This window comes from Dama dama, chromosome 6 (assembly GCF_033118175.1).
Source record: "Dama dama isolate Ldn47 chromosome 6, ASM3311817v1, whole genome shotgun sequence".
Lineage (NCBI taxonomy): Eukaryota > Metazoa > Chordata > Mammalia > Artiodactyla > Cervidae > Dama > Dama dama.
In genome coordinates, this window is record NC_083686.1 from 6176152 (window position 1) to 6193824 (window position 17673).

The window sequence follows — 17673 nt, forward strand, 5'->3', positions numbered from 1 at the left end:
ACTTTTAAGTGGTAAGTTTCTTGATAAGTGAATCGTATCTTAAAATTTTTCATCACTCAGCAAAAGTATAAGGAGGACTTTGCCGTGACTTTTTTTTTTTGTCTTATGGACCAAATGTCAGCTCCAGATTGTACCTTTGATACTGACCTTCTATATCTGATGTTCAGTCTGACTTTTTGAAGTGGAAAGTAAAGAATATGAATATTTATTCTGGATTTGATTGGAGAAGAAACAAGAGCAGAGACTGGTTTTAAGCCATTTCAGGAGCTGGCTTTCTAACTAGCTATTGTCAGCTTGTTCCTTGTGGAACTCCGTTGCTGCTATACTCATGTAGAGAGGAGTCAGTAAGGGAACATTTTAAAGTCTAAAAATAAAAGGCAATAAGAAAAATAAATGTGAATTGTCAAGTTACAATGAAAAATCATGAAGTGTGAAAATATTTGAAAATTATATAACAAAAGTCCAATGAGAGGGGAAAAAAAGCATATTCAAAATTGATTCTTGAGAAAATAAATGGATACAGGCAATAAACATACAAATATACAGTCTCAGGTAACTTAAAGATCACAAGTTGAAACAATAACAAGACATCATTTTTTTACTATAAAATATGAAATTAGCACAATGATTACAAAGAACTATAAAACCAGTGTTGCTGAGAGTCAAGAGTACTTGCCTATACTTTTTGTGGGGCCATGCAGGAGACCCAGGTTCTATCCCTGGGTCAGGAAGACCCCTTGGAAAAGGGAATGGCAACTCACTCCAGTGTTCTTGCCTGGAGAATCCCATAGACAGAGGAGCCTGAGGGGCTATGGTCCATGTGGTCACAGAGTTGGACATGACTGAGCAACTTACACAAGACATAGATTATCATGAACTTTCTGGAGGGCTATTTGACTGAAGGTATGGAAAGAATGAAAAGCTACAGAAACTTATTCCGTGTGTTTAGGGATCAGAAACAATTAACAGCATAAGTTCCCAGTTCAGTTCAGTTCAGTTCAATCACTCAGTCGTGTCCGACTCTTTGCGACCCCATGAACTGCAGCAAGCCAGGCCTCCCTGTCCATCACCAACTCCCGGAGTTTACTCAAACTCATGTCCATTGAGTCGGCCAATAAACATTTCATCCTCTGTCGTCCCCTTCTCCCCATGCCTTCAATCTTTCCCAGCATCTGGGTCTTTTCAGATGAGTCAGTTCTTCGCATCAGGTGGCCAATGTATTGGAGTTTCAGCTTCAACATCAGTCCTTCCCATGAATATTCAGGACATAAGTTCTAGAATCAGGTAAACCTAAGATTTGATCGCAATCTTCACCATTTACTAGCTGTTTAACCTTGGACAAGTCATGTGATATCTCCAGACCTTAGTCACTTCACCTGTAAAGTGGAGTTAATTCTAGTACCAGCGTCCTCAATTTCTCTGGGCATTTGTTAACTGAGACAACATTTGTACAGCACAAGCAGTCACTGGCCCTTATAAACACTCAACAGATATTCACTATTTATTGTCATTAAGAATTTATTCTAAGAACATGTGAGGTTTATGACAGGGTTCTTTATACTAACGCAAAAGAACGTCTAAAAAGGAGAAATGTTAAATAAATTATAGCTCATCTACATAATAGATTTCCATGCAGATATTTTAAAGTATAATAAAAATCTTTATTTACATATAAAAATATTTACATTATATTGCTAAATAAGGAAAAATGGGTTAAAATGCTATAACATGAAACTATATAAAGAAGTCTGCAAAACTCCAGGCACACAATTCAGATGGTTGACTGAACATGGATGTGTGTGATCAGTCTCTAACTGATTTTTTTTCCCTTCAAGTGATTTATTTAAAAAAAAAGTAAGCCTTATTTTTTAAGGCCAGTTTTAGGTTCACATCAAAACTGAGTGGAAAGTACAGAGTGTTCCCATATGCTTTCCGGTTTTAGACATTCACAGCCTCCACCCCCTGATCAAGATGCCCCAGGGAGTGGTACCCATGCTACAAAGATGATCCACATGGACACTTCATGATCACCCAGTGTCCATAGTTTACAGGAGGGTTCACTCTTGGTGAGCACACATTCTATGAGTCTGGATAAATATATAATGACATGTATCTACAGGATCATCCAGAATAGATTCACTGCCCTGAAAACCTCCTAGGCTCTGCTTTTTCATCCCTCCCTCCATTCCCCCAAACCCTGGCAACCACTGATCTTTTTACATTCTGTGTAATTTTGACTTTTCCAGAAAGTCAGACTATTGGACTCATACAGTATATATATAGCCTTCTCAATTGCACTCATCTCAGACACTAGCAAAGTAATGTTCAAAATTCTCCAAGCCAGGCTTCAACAGTACATGAACCGTGAACTTCCAGCTGTTCAAGCTGGATTTAGAAAAGGCAGAGGAACCAGAGATTAGATTGCCAACATCAGCTGGATCATTGAAAAAGCAAGAGAGTTCCAGAAGAACATCTACTTCTGCTTTATCAATGACACCAAAGCCTTTGATTGTGTCGATCACAACAAACTGTGGAAAATTCTTAAAGAGATGGGAATACCAGACCACCTCATCTGCCTCCTGAGAAATCTGTATGCAGGTCAAGAAGCAACAGTTAGAACTGGACAGTCTAACAACAGACTGGTTCCAAATTGGGAAAGGAGTACGTCAAGGCTGTATATTGTTACCCTGCTTATTTAACTTATATGCAGAGTACATCATGAGAAACACTGGGCTGGAAGAAGCACAAGCCAGGATCAAGATTGCCGGGAGAAATATCAATAACCTCAGATATGCAGATGACACCACCCTTATGGCAGAAAGTGAAGAAGAACTAAGGAGCCTCTTGATGAAAGTGAAAGAGGAGAGTGAAAAAGTTGGCTTAAAGCTCAACATTCAGAAAACTAAGATCATGGCATCTTGTCCATCACTTCATGGAAAATAGATGGGGAAGCAATGAAAACAGTGACAGACTTCATATTTTTGGGCTCCAAAATCACTGCAGATGGTGGTTGCAGCCATGAAATTAAAAGACGCTTACTCCTTGGCAGGAAAGTTATGACCAACCTAGACAGCATATTAAAAAGCAGAGACATTACTTTGCCAAAAAAGGTTCGTCTAGTCAAGGCTATGGTTTATCCAGTGGTCATGTATGGATGTGAGAGTTGGATGTTGAAGAAAGCTGAGCACCAAAGAATTGATGTTTTTGAACTGTGCTATTGGAGAAGACTCTTGAGAGTCCCTTGGATTGCAAGGAGATCCAACCAGTCCATCCTAAAGGAAATCAGTCCTGAATATTCATTGGAAGGACTGATGCTAAAGTTGAAACTCCAATACTTTGGCCACCTGATGCGAAGCACTGACTCAGTGGAAAAGAGCCTGATTCTGGGGAAGACTGAAGGCAGGAAGAGAAGGGGATGACAGAGGATGAGCTGGTTGGATGGCATCACCGACTCTATGGACATGAGTTTGAACAAGCTCTGGGAGTTGGTGATGGACAGGGAGGCCTGGTGTACTGCAGTCCATGGGGTTGCAAAGAGTTGGACACTACTGAGTGGCTGAACTGAACTGAACTGAAGATTACTCCATGTCTTTTCATGGCTTGATAGCTCACTTCTTTTTTAACACTGAATAATATTCCATTGTCTGGATGTATCACAGTACCCCTTCAGCTACTCCAGGCATCTTGGTCCCTTCCATGTTTTAGCAGTTATGCTATAAAAGCTGCTATAAACATCCATATACAGGTCTTTGTGTGGACATAAATTTTCTTAACTAATTTTCATGACAGCTTCATTGAGCTATAATTCATACAGCATAAAATCCACCCATTTAAGGAATATAATTCAATGATTCATAGAATACTCATAGAGTTGTGCAATCATTAGCACAATTAGTTTTGAACATTTTTGTAACCAAAAAAGAAACCCTCATCTCTCATCCCAGCCTTAAACAAGCACTAATATACTTTCTGTCTCGAGATTTGCCTGTTCTGGACATTTTTGCAACATGTGATCGTTTGTGAGTTCTTTCATTTAGCCTAATATTTTCAAGGTTGATCCATGGTGTTGCCTCTGTCAGTACTTTGTTCCCTTTGTCCCCATTGTCTGGAAAGAGCACCTTTTTCTATACCTCTTCATCAGCTGATGGACATGTGGATTGATTCCACTTTTTGTCTCTTGTGAATAATTCCGCTGTGAACATTTGCGGGCAGACTCTTGAAAGATTGTTGCTGAGCCATGAAAGACACTGTGAAAGACCTCTGGAGGAGTGGAATTCAATCTGGGGCCAGTGATGAGGCTTGGCTGCTCAGAGCTTTTGTGTAATAAAGTTTTATTAAAGTATAAAAGAGACAGAGAAAGCTTCTCACATAGACATCAGAAGGGGGCAGAAACAGTGCCCCCCACTAGTCTTTAGCTGGATGTTATATAGCTACTAGAAGTCTGCTAATTAGAGAAAGGAAATGTCTCAAAACTCAGAGACTGGCACCAGGCCCCTCACCCACAACATGCATTCTGAGATAACATTGGCACGAGGTGAGTTTTCCCCGGGCCCTAAAAATGATTGACATAAATCTCGAAGAAAGGCAGGTTACCAAGCAAATACAGTCTCATGAACATAGCTTAAGAGAAGATTTGCATGAGTAAAACATACCGGTTTGTCAAGTCGGAACTGACTTGAAGACAGAGTCTAGGGTAAATACACAGTTCATTAACATAGCTTAAGACAAACATTTCCATAAGAAAAACTCATTGGTTAGCTCAAGGTTTGCAGAAAAGTTAGGCTCAGGTGGGAGGAACCAGGTGTCGTCATGGCAACACAGAATGTGAAAAGCAACCTCTTCTAAGATTTGTGTAGAGAAAGGGGAAAACCTAACACTTGTTTGTTTCCTCCTGCCACTTAAGAGAGAGAGAAAAAATGACACTTGCAGCCCATTTCCTCCCTTTGGAGACCCCCGGCCTTCCTGCCTGTTACCCTCTCACCCTTATGTGGCCATATGCTTTCATGTCTCTTGGGTATGTCCCAAGGGGTGGCATTGCCGGGTCACAGGATAGTTCTGCTGAACATTTTGGGGAGCCGCCAGACTGTTTGGCAGAGCCGCTGTGCTAAGGCCAGCTGAGGCTGAGGCTCTAATCACTCCGCATCCTCACAACACCTGCTGTGATCTGCGGCCGTAGAGTAGGTCCCCTGCAGAGGAACCTTCAAGCTGCGAGCTTTCAAAGATGCAGACGTGCGTTGGCACGTCCCAGCGTGTAAGTCAGTAGTTCACGTGTCTGGTGCACATTGTCACACGCGTGCGTCCTCCGCAAGTGGCTGCGCTTGTGTGTGCTTTAGTGTGCAGAGTCCAGCAGTGCAGAGTCTCTATTTCTTGCCTATCCACGCCACGCCACCCCTGGGTGCCGGCTGTTGTACTGTCCTACTGTACTTTTCAAGGTACTGTAAGGCTAAGAATGTTTTATTTTTTTGTGTTTCTTTGGCTTTTTATTATTATTTATGTGAAAAGTATCATAAGTCTATTACAGTAGAGTACTGTATAGTTCTATATGACAGTCCCTTGGACTGCAAGGAGATCCAACCAGTCCTTCCTAAAGGAGATCAGTCCTGGGTGTTCATTGGAGGGACTGATGTTGAAGCTGAAACTCCATACTTTGGCCACCTGATGCGAAGAGCTGACTCATTGGAAAAGACCCTGATGCTGGGAAAGACTGAGGGCAGGAGGAGAAGGGGATGACAGAGGATGAGATGGTTGGATGGCATCACTGACTTGATGGACATGGGTTTGGGTGGACTCCGGGAGTTGGTGATGGACAGGGAGGCCTGGTGTGCTGCGGTCCATGGGTCACAAAGAGTCGGACATGACTGAGCAACTGAACTGAATTGAACTGAACTGTATAGTCTATGGTGTTAGTTAGGGTACCTAGGCTAACTTTGTCGGATTTTCAAGCAGCACGCTCAGAACAGAACAGAATGGAACTACTTTGTTTATAGGGGACTTACTGTATGACCCCTGTTGTCATTGTGGTGATTTATTTTTATACATTTCTCAGTCTTACAATGAGTGTGTATCACATTTGTAGTTGTGAAGGATAAGTTGTTAATACAACCCATAAAAGTTGTGAGTGAAAGAGTGCAAAGAAATGCAGATGTCTTCTGGAAAACGGGGCGCAACCAGCAAGCTGAGACACTGGCCTTTGTTGACGTAGGGGAGCGCTCTGTGGTCTGCCACCCCTGATGTCCTCTGACCCTGCTCACCGAACAGTTCCCTCACTTGGTTTCCCCAACTCCAGGAAACGCACATTCAGGGATTGGCCCTCCCTGGTTGAATTTGGGGTTTGCCTCCTCATCATCCTGCTTTGAGGCTTGGCTCACTTTGCGGCTTACCTCATGGGCAGCAGAACACATACCACGTGTGGAAGAACTATTGGGATATTTCAGGGAGGTGCTGGAAACCATCCTTGTTAGCAGCTCCTCTCATAGGCAATATTATCCCCAGCAAGGCCCAAGTCCGCATGGAAAAATGAGGTTCAAAACTACTCGCTTATCCCCAGGACACTGCTATTCACTTGAACCTGGTGCATCTAAGTGCTGCTAAATAGCGTTTTGATGAAGGGGAAAGAAGAGAGTGAAAAAGATGGCTTGAAACTCAACATTAGAAAAGTTCATGGCATCTGATCCCATCCTTTCATGACAAATAGATGGGGAAAAGTGGGAGCAGTGACAGATTTTATATTCTTGGGCTCCAAAATCACTGTGGACGATGACTGCAGCCATGAAATTAAAAGATCCCTGCTCTTTGCAAGAAAGCTGTGACACATACAGTGCACGCCCAGTTGCTGCAGTCCTGTCTGACTCTTGGCGACTCTATGGACTGTGGCCTGCCAGGCTCCTCTGTCCAAAGGATTTTCCAGGTAAGGATCTGAAGTGGGAACATTCCCATCTCCAAGGAATCTTCCAGGGGATCCACACTGCAGGCAGATTCTTTCCCATCTGAGCCACCAGGGAAGCCCTTGACAAACCTAGACAGCATATCAAAAGCATATCAAAAAGCTTTGCTGGCAAAGCTGTGTATAATCAAACCTATGGTTTTTCCAGTAGTCATGTACAGATGTGAGAGCTGGACTATGAAGAAGGCTGAGCAATGAAGAACTGATGTTTTAGAACTGTGGTGTTGGAGAAGACTCTTGAGAGTCCCTTGGACTGCAAGGAGATCCAACCACTCCATCCTAAAGGAGATCAGTCCTGAATATTCATTGGAAGGACTAATGAAGCTGAAGCTCCAATACTTTGGCCACCTGATATGAAGAGCCGACTCACTGGAAAAGACTCTGATGCTGGGAAAGATTGAAGGCAAAAGTAGAAGGGGGTGATAGAGGATGAAATGGTTAGATTGCGTCACGGACTAAATGGACATGAATTTGAGCGAACTCCGGGACATGGTGAAGGACAGAGGAGCCTGGTGTGCTGCGGTCCATGGGGTCACAAAGACATGACAGAGTGACCGAACAACAGGTGCTCCCAAGTAAGCACGTGTGAGCAGAACTGTGCCCCTGGGATATTGCACTGTTAGTGGATAATCAGATGACAGGGATGATTTCCCTTTTTAACTGCTAACTTAGTGATATGGTCCTTGTGGAGCCCAAGTACACAGTTCGGAACAATAATGAGAACAGCAGCGGGCTCTGCGGCTGGAGGACTTGATGCCTTAGCTCCGCTGGCAGTTTGTACACATCTGTTGATCCTCTGACACTCAGCAGCTTCCTTGCGGCCTGATTCCTCACCTTCCAGACGGTTGCAGGCGCCATTCCTCACGCAATCGGTCAGTTCTGCAGTAGCAAAGACACCATTCTTGTATTAATCAGGACTTTTCACTCTGCATTTTTTGATGCATTGACATCTTGGGCTCCTGCCGACCCTGGAACCCCTCCCAGGGTAACTAATTCCTAGAAACAGCCAGAGGCTGGCCTGTACTCTTGTGTTTCCTATGCAAACTGACCAGTAATGCAGAGCCCAGACCCCCAGCCACCTCCTCCAAGGCTTTCACCATCTGAGCCACCGCTCACCTGCCCTACTCCCCGCCAAAGCCGGGGACCAGACTCCCAGGGACAGCATCCATGCCCCAGAGTCTGCTGAAGTTATTTCCACCAGCCAACCCCAAGCCAGCCTGCCCTCAGCCAGTCCCTTCCCCTGGAAACAGGGTAGAGGCTCTCCTTTGTCCACGTTTTCCTCTTGCTCTCACGGCCTCCAAAGGACCGTGGTGCTTTCCCACGTGGCTCTGCATAGCTCGCCAGACCTCCTGTTTCGGGGGATCTGTGAGCATGACACACTTCTTCCTTGACAACAGTCACTATCGTATCAGTTTCCTAATGTACCGATGAAAACAAATCCTGTCTACTCTTTACACACTGCTGGAGACTCAGCTGACTTGTGTGTGTGTGTGTGTGTGTGTGTGTGTGTGTGTGCATGTGTGTGCTTGTGCTGTGCTGTAAGCAGGATCTTACTTCCCTGATCAGGGATCACAACTGCACCCCCTGCAGTGGAAGCACAGTCTTAACCACTGGAAAGTGAAAATGAGTCACTCAGTCGTGTCCCACTTTTTGTGACTCCCTGGACTATACAGTTCATGGAATTCTCCAGGCCAGAATTCTGGAGTGGGTAGCCTTTCCCTTTTCCAGGGGATCTTCCCAACCCACGGATCGAACCCAGGTCTCCTGCATTGCAGGTGGATTCTTTACCAGCTGAGCCACAAGGGAAGCCCAAGAATACTGGAGTGGGTAGCCTATTCCTTCTCCAGCAGACCTTTCTGATCCAGGAATCAAACCAGAGTCTCCTGCACTGGAGGCAGATTCTTTGCCAACTGAGCTATCAGGTAAGCCCTTTAATCACTTAAGCACCAGGGAATCCTGGAGATCCAGTCTAGAGCTGCCCCCTCCCCCGCTCCCATTTTCTCAATAGCCTTCAGATGACTTTGTAACCATCTAATTCCCTGTCCTAATTCTCTTTCTGCCTAGAAACCACTAGAGGGTCTTGTTTCCTGCAGTAAACCCCGGTGATAAAGCCACGTAGCCAACTGCACAATTGGCCAAGAACAAAGACCCACAGCATCTGCGCCAAGCACCCAGGCCCTCGACCAGGAAGCCCTGATCTGTTTGCCCTGGCATTTGCATCACCACCTCCAGTCTCAAAGGTGCCCCCCTCTCTGAAAGCCCATCTTCACCGCAGAAGGCTGGTCAGCCTCCAGGGGAATCTGTAGCCTGAACACGTGTTTTGCAATTCCTTGAAGTCCGGATCATTTCTCTGCAGTGACCTGAGTTCGGGGTTTGGTTTCAGTCCCCGGAGAAGACCTTCTGTGAAGCTGAACTGAGCATTCTTTCCGTTTTGGAAAGTCACCAGGGATGGCGGGGATTTTGAGATCACTTCCTGCCATCACCCGTGTCTTCAGAGTCGTTCTGGCTCCACCTGCTGCAGCTGAGGGGGGAGTTCCTATCAGAGCCCATCAGATATTTCTACCTGCACGTGTCCTTGGAGTCCTTTCCCCGTCTGGGCTCTTGGAGGCAACTTCCCACATGGCATAGGTGGATTCGGTAGCTCATTCTGGCTATTTTCAGACAGTTAAAGATTTCAATCTAATCTGAGGCTGACTTGTTTTTTTTTTTCTTTTTCATCTCATGTCTGGTTCAAAGCAATGTCCTTCCCCCAGTGCAGGCAGAACCGCAGCAGGCGTGAGGACACTGTGTGTCCTTCAGCTCATCCTGTTTCCTCACCTTCCAGAAGGTTGCAGAAGCCATACCTCACGCAATTGGTCAGTTCTGCAGTTGCAAAGAAACCATTCTTGTATTAATCGGGCCTTTTAACTCTGCATTCTTTGATGCTTTGACATCTTGGGGCTCTGCTGACCCTGGAGCCCCTCCCAGGGTAGTTAATTCCTAAAGACAGCCAGAGGCTGGCCTGTACTCATGCGTTTCCTCTCCTTTCCTCCGTACACCTGGTGTGTCTGGATCCTCCAGAGCCAGAGGAGAAGGGTGAGCGAAGAGGAAGGAGATGTGCAGACAGACAGCTCTATTGAATTCCTGTTGGGATCTCAGGCTGCTGGTTCCTGCTGGATGGGCTTCCCAGGAAGCTCAGTGATAAAGAACCTGTCTGCAGCGTGGGAGACAGGGGAGACCTGGGTGCGATCCCTGGGTAGGGAGGAGCCCCTGGGGGAGGAAATGGCCCCACACTCCAGTATTTTTACCTGGGAAATCCTCTGGACAGAGGAACCTGGTGGGCTACAGTCCATGGGGTTGCAAGGAGTCAGACACGACTTAGCAACTAAATAACCACCACAACCTGCCATGCAACCAAAGGCGGGCCCTCTGGTTAATTTCTCAGGGTTGCCGTCCTAACAAACCACCATGATCTGGGGCGCTTAACCCAACAGAAATCTACCCTCTTACAATCTGGAGGCCAGAAGTTCAAAATCAAGGTTTGGGCAGGGCCACACTTCCTCCGAAGTCTCAGGGGAGGCTCCTCCCTGCCTCTTTCAGCCTCTGTACGCTCCTGGTATCCTGGGCTGTGGGCAGCATGACTCCAGTCTCTGCCTCTGTCTTCACACAGCCTCTTCCTCTCTGCGCCTGCGGAGTCCCCTCTTCTTATAAGGATGCCAGTCACGGGGGATTAAGACCACCTCCTCCTCTGAAGATAAGGGGTGACCTCATCTTCACTAATGACATTAGCCACAAGCCCATTCCCAAATAAGATCACATTCACAGGCCCTGGGGTGCAGGACTTCAACATACTTTGAGGGGGGTATGTAATTCATTCTTAACAGCCCCCTTTCTCCTCTTTCCTTCATGGGGTGTTTTGTGGGCTCTTCAGAGATACCCCCATCCCTCGTTTCCCCACCCTTGTCACCTCCTGGGGCTCCTGGTGCGGGAGGTGTACTCTGTCTGACCTCTCACATCTTTTTTTTTTTTTTTTCGGTTGTACCACTTGGCATGTGGGGGTCTTAGTTCCCCTACAAGGGGTTGAACCCATGGCCTCTGCAGTGGAAGTATGAGATCTTAACCCCTGGACCCCAAGGGAAGTCCCATCACATCTCTGACCCGAGGGGTTCACCTTGGAGGTTGCCTTGACTGGCCAGAAGCCTCCTGAACAGTTTTTCCAGGAAGGTGCTAGTCTGGTTCCTTCCTTGACTTCCCATGGCCCGCCCGACCCCAGGGGAGCAGGTTCCACCCCTTGCTGCTGCTCCTCCATGGGCCTCCAGAGCAGCTCCAGGAAGGAGATGCCACTTGCCTGGGGGCCCCTGAAATCCGGAGGCCGAGCCCTCAGGCCCCGGTGTCCCTATCATCTGCTCAGGAGCCCAGGCGTGCAGCTCAGGACACGTCCAGGAGCCCGAGGTTGGAGGGATGCAGACCCCAGCCAAGGGATGCCCAGAGTTGCCAGGAGCTGGAAGAGATGGGAAAGGACACGCCCCCAGATCCTTTGAAGGGAGCACCGCCCTTGACTTTGGATTTCTCGCCTCCAGAACTGTTCAAAAATAACTTCCTGCTATTTCAGGTCACCAAATTGTGGTAGCCCTGGGAAATGGCTACAGTAAACACTCAAGTAAAAGTCTGCTATGTGAGTGAATGAATGAATGAATGAATGCTGCCCACGACGGCAGTGTTCAGCCCCTCTCTATGAGATCCTGGGGAGCCCACTGCATCAAGACGTCACCCCAAAGGAAGAGCAGGGGTCAGGACCGCTGAGGGTAAGTCCCTGCTCTGCTGCTAAGTGTCAGTTCAGTCCTGGCCACAGTCTCCCCAGTTGGAGAGGGGGTCTCCAAGGTCCCTGGGGTCGCCATGATCCGACAGGAGTGTGCAGAGACCTCAAAGGCTCACTCCAGGCAGCTGCACATGCCCCGGTTTGGAGGCCTCAGCTGGCAGAGGACCCCTGGGAGCCTCCCCGCGCCCCCGCCCAGAGCAGGGCACAGGCCGCGTGCCCAGCAGTGGCAGCTGCTGTGAATCTGTGTGTCTGCCCCCGGGGCCTCGGGTTACCTTAGTGACCGTCTCTCCCCCAGGCTCCCCGCGGCAGATGGGACCAGCCGGCGGTGAGGCTCGGGGAGAACTGTCCCCTAGCTGGGAGACAACTCGGAGCATCATGAAGGGCTCAGCTCTCAGCCAAGGCGGAGGACCAGTGGTTCAGGGAATTCACAGCAGTGCTAGAGACAGGCTTGGCTTCCATTCAAGGGGTGCAGGGAGGCACCCCAGGATCGTCCTGTCTCCTGGAAAGTCTGGCCAGATTCCCCAACACAGAGAAGGAAGACTATTTTTGGCAGCTTGTAAGGACAGGCAGAAATGTATCCATAAACCCTGCCTCTGTATTCTCCCGGGAGGACGCTGGGATGGCCAAGGTGGATGGTTAATTTCAGCAGGCTTGTATGGGTTTTTAAAAAAATTCAGATCTCAGTGCATCTGAGGTGAAGCACAGCTGACTTCACTCTTGTGACCCTTCCAATGACCGCTTCTTCCCGCACAGCTGCTGCCCAGCGGGGTGACCCCTGCCCCTGGCAGCTGGGTGCAGTCGAAGGCCTAGGTCCCAGGACACGTGAGCATGAGAACAACCTGGGTGACTTTGAAGAAGTTCCTGCTACACTCCAGGCCTCTGCAGACTCATTTGGGAACTAGAGATCACAATGTCTGTTGTGCCCCCCTCCGGGGACTGGGAGAAGGTCCAAGCGGGTAGACACGTTGGAGGGACTTTGTAAGAAAAGGCCTGGGCCCTCCATTCCAGAGAAACAGATAGACAAGCTGGAGGTAGAGGCGGCTTGGTGCGCAGTAAGGCTGCAGTCCCCAAGCATTCTGGCGCCAGGCACAGGTTTCGTGGAAGACAATTTTTCCAAGGACAGTGGGGGTGTGGGGGACAGGTGGGGTGTGGTTCAGGCAGTGATGCAAGCAAGCAGTGAGGAGCATAGATAAAGCTTCACTCACCCGGCACTCACCTTCTGCCATGGGGCCCACTCCTAACAGGGCAAGGACCAGTACCAGTCTGAGTCTCAGGGGTTAAGGAGCCTGCAATAAAGGACTGATTGTGCCCAAAGGTGTGGCTTTGCCTCCAGCTCCTGGGAGGTAACCTCCAAGCCCTTGGAATGTTCTGCCTGCTAGCAGTGCCTTTGGTTACCTGGGTTTGGGGCTAGGCCAGACAGTTTGCCCTGACCTTGTGGTCTAGGGTGGGGCCCATGGGCCAAGCAGTATCAGCTGGCCCTGCTGGAAGGAGCTACATACAAAAGTCAGCCACAGAGGCAGTCAACTGTGTCTGAATGGCTCATCTCCATAAAGACCCTGGACACCCAGGGTGGGTGTGTGCAGTTGGCTGGCTAAGGGCACAGTGCACACGTCTCACGTGCACGTATCACAGTGCACAAGTCTCACGTGGCGGTCGGGAGGAGTGAGGACCATCCTGAGTCTCCTGGGAGAGGACCACGGGCTACTCACCCCTGGGATTCTGGACCCTTCCCCAAGCCCCATGCCCCGCTTTTTGTTGCTGTTCACACTCTCTGAGCTTTTGCTATAATAAACCACAACCCGTTCAGTTGGACAGGGGTCCACACTCATTTCAATGCTCTGCTGTCACCATCTTTAAATCTTTTTTCATAATTTTTGGACAAGGAACTCACATTTGGTTTTGCACTAGGTCTTGCAAATTATGCAGCCTGTTTTGCCTGGCAAGGCATCAAGTATCATACAAGCCCAGGATCTGGTTATAACCTTTGCTTACCAGGAAATGATCTGATCCATCAAGGTGGTTTTCACAGCTGCCTCTTGCAATACTGTTATTTATTTTGTCTTAGACTTCATGAAACTATCACCTGTCCCACCTGCCATAAGCCCCTGAGCCGAGGTGGCCAAAGTATTGGAGTTTCAGCTTCAGCATCAGTCCTTCCAATGAACACCCAGGACTGATCTCCTTTAGGATGGACTCTAGCTTAACTAGCCTCAACTTCTTTCCTGCCTCCATACTATTACCTTACTTGACACGTGTCCCTCATTAACACTGTTCCTACAGTGATTTCCAATAGGGTGTTGGGTGTGTCAGAACCTCTGGGCAGGGGGCTGGAGTGGGAAAAGGGTGTCAGTTAGCCAAAGCTCCCTGGAGCTTCTGATAAACACCCTAAAGAGAGCATGACCTCCAGTTCCAATCCCTAAACTCCCAGTTGAGAGTCACTGCCTGGAAGGAGTTGGTAGCCACCTGCGTATTACTTACGATATTTACCCAGCTCTGCACCAACGGTTAATACAACACTCCCTAAATCAAGGTAGACGTTTAGGTCTCACAATACTGCCTGCCTGTGTGCCAACCAAGTCTGGTACAGACATCCCATGATTGTCAAAGACCGAGGCACCTTCTATCTCGTTTCATATCCCCAGTATATGATCCAAAATGTCTTCTGCACTCCAGTCATCATTTCTGCATTCCAGCCAGCAGGAGCCAGACTGAAAGACACTTTCTAGAAGCTGGACTTGACCGTCCATCTCCTTTCCAGTGGCTAGATATCTAAACCGAAAAAGATAGTCTCTGTTCCACACTGTGATGACCCCAGCTAAAGGTGGGTTGCTCTTCATCCAAAGAAGTTACTGTTAGTGGACAACAACATCTTTGTCCCTGTATACAAGCAACACTCTTAGGTGGAACCTGCAGGAAAATTCACTTCAATGAAGGAGATACACACTTTGCTTTTCCCATCATCTCTCCTTCTCGCCTCCAATTTGGCTGTCATGCACTGGACATGGATCAGAGGTGACCTTGAGGATATATGATGATGGAGAAGCAAAAAGTAAAAGGAACCTAAGTCTTGATGGCTATGAGGTCATCATTCTACCCTGAGCAGTTCATCTCCAGACTTGGTTACATAAGGAAGAGATAAACACCTGTCGTGTTTAAACCCCTGTCAGTTTCCTGTGTAGTCACACACAGGAGAGCCAACCCTAAGGCCTAAACGATACAGGCATGAAGTCAGTCCCTGGCTGGCAGGCAGACCCCAGCTGTGATTCCCACTGTTTCTGTCACCCAAAGATGGATGAATTCACACAGCCACTGAAAGTGCTGGGAGTTCTGCAAGGGACCTCAAGAGAGGAGTGGAATTTTGGCAAAACCAGTCTGATTCAAGTCTTAAGATCCAGAGGGGTGTGCAGGGGATCTGAAGATAGTCTGGAAGCTGGTGTTTGAGTTCCATTCTGACTCAGCTAATAGGCTATTTGGGATGGAAAAGGCCTGGAATATAAACAGAAGACCTACCTGCAAACCATAGGGATTATGGTCAAGGTGATCATAACTCCAGCCTGGGGAGGCTTGAAGACATTGGGAGCATGAGGCATGTATGTACAATGTGTGTGTGTGTGTGTGTGTGTGTGTGTGTAAGAGAGAGAGAGTGTATATGTGTGTGTGAGTGTGCATGTGCACATGTGTGCATGTGTGTGCATGTGCATGTGTGTGTGTATATGTGTGCACATGTATCTATGAGGGTGTGTGTGAGTGTGTGTGTGCATTTTGGAGGTCACTAAATGCACATTTGACCAAATTCTAAATTGGCAGATGGTAGAATCAGTCTGTGGTCAAACCCAAGACAAAGCTGCCTATAGAAACCCTAAGAGAAAATTGAAGGAGAGTGTGATGAAGTGATGCTTTCTGCCCCAAGGCTGCCCCTCCTGGGATGCTTGGTCTATGGGGAGCCTGAGTGTCCAGATGCCATATCCTCAAAGGGATGGACACAGCATTATCGATGCTATTCCTCCAGTCAGGCACACTGACTTTCAGGGTCCCTATAACTAATGGTTGTTCAGTTGCTCAGTCTTGTCCAACTCTGCGACCCCATGGACTGCAGCATGCCAGACTTCCCTGCCTTTCACCATCTCCTGAAGTTCGCTCAAACGTGTCCATTGAGTCAGAGGAGGCAATAGTTAACATTTTCAAGCTGCAGGGTCAAAGAAAAACTCCAACCACAGGGAATCACATTTTCAGGATCAAGCTCTGCAACAAGAATTCTGGTATTTTTGTCTGATGTTTAAATATATGTAAATGAAAATCTCATGAAGATACTTGAATTTAAACACACTCTGCTGCTTTTCACAACCTTTATGCCTCCCAGCCTGCCATGAGCCATATCATCTCATGCCTGGAGACTGGGGTTGCTTCCTAATCATTCTCCCCAATTCCATTCTTTCCTCCCGGCAAGTGGTCCAAGGGTTTCATATGTGGACACGGTACAAGAGAAACACTTCATTTGGGGATCTCAGTCCCATGGTGGGCAGTGAGAACCTTAGGTTACTAATGGTCAGGTTCTCTGCTTCTTGAAGAAAGTTGGTCAACAGTCAGAGAGAATAAAACAAAACAAAGCCCTGGCAACATCACTGGAACGATTGGATCCGGCTCTGCCTGGATTTGCCCCTATTCTTTCTGGACACCTAAGTCAACAACCTTTATGTTTAAACTCCTTTGGAGCCAGGATTCTGTCCCTCGCCAACAAAAGACTTCCAGCAAGTGCAATTGTCTAGGTCTCGGCTTCCTCATCTGCAAAGCAAGTCACCTTCTGAATCTTAAGATCAGATGAACTAGGGCTGCATCAGACCTTTGTGAATGTGAAGTAGAGTTCTCTGTTGTCACGTATGGGTCAAAAGCACTTAACAGCTAGCATGCTCTGGGTTGCAAGAAATAGACTGCATAACTAAAATGACTTTCAGCCATGCCTACTCTAAGACAGTAAAGAATCTGCCTGCAATGCAGGAGATGTGGGTTCGATTCCTGGGTCAGGAAGATACCCTGGAGAAGGAAATGGCAATGGACTCCAGTATTATAGCCTGGAGAATTCCTTGGACAGAGGAACCAGGTGGGCTACAGTCCATGGGGTCGCAAAGAATCGGACAAGACTGAGGGACTAACACTTTCATTTTTGACTCAGAGTGTAGCCCAGGATCCGCATAGGCATCATCTGAGATTTGCTGGAAACTCAAACTCGGGAGCTTCTCTTAGCCCGAACTCACACCCCTGTGCTTTAACAAGTTCCGCCGAGTGATCCTCACACACACACTCAAGCATGGACAGCAACAGCTTCAGCAACTACAGATTTATTCTCTCAGATACAAGTAGCACAGCGTCAGCTGGGAGCGGGCTGTCTAAGCTGACCCAGGGCCCGGGTGCTTCCGCGCTGCTCGTTCACTGGCTTTGTTCTCAGCTTTGTCTCGTGGCTGCAAGACAGCGCTCAGCCTCTGATCAGAATCTTCTCGGAATCACGTCCGGGAACAGGAGGGGCGATTTCTCCTTACACATCCTTTCCATCAGGGAGGAAATCCTCCCCCAAGCCCCAAAGGACCCTCTCCTTTTCCCTCAGGAACCAGGGTCACCTCCCATGGCCTAAGCCATCATGGATGCGGGCGGCGAGGGACCACGGATGGCTCAGACCGAGCCGCATCCACTGCCGGTGGGCTCAGCGGGGCCAGCTCCCTTGAGCGGGTGGGAGAGGGGATGCCCAGACCTGGCGGGGGCTTTGGCAGCAGGTGAAGAGGGTCAAGCCAGCTGAGAGGCACCCCCAGGAGGGTCTGCTGCACAGATGACAAGAGGGTGGTCTGGAGCCGTGGTCCCCAGGCTTCTGGGCACCAGGGGATGGTTTCACAGAAGACAATTTTTCCACAAACCAACGGAGGGGAGGGGATGGTTTCAGGAT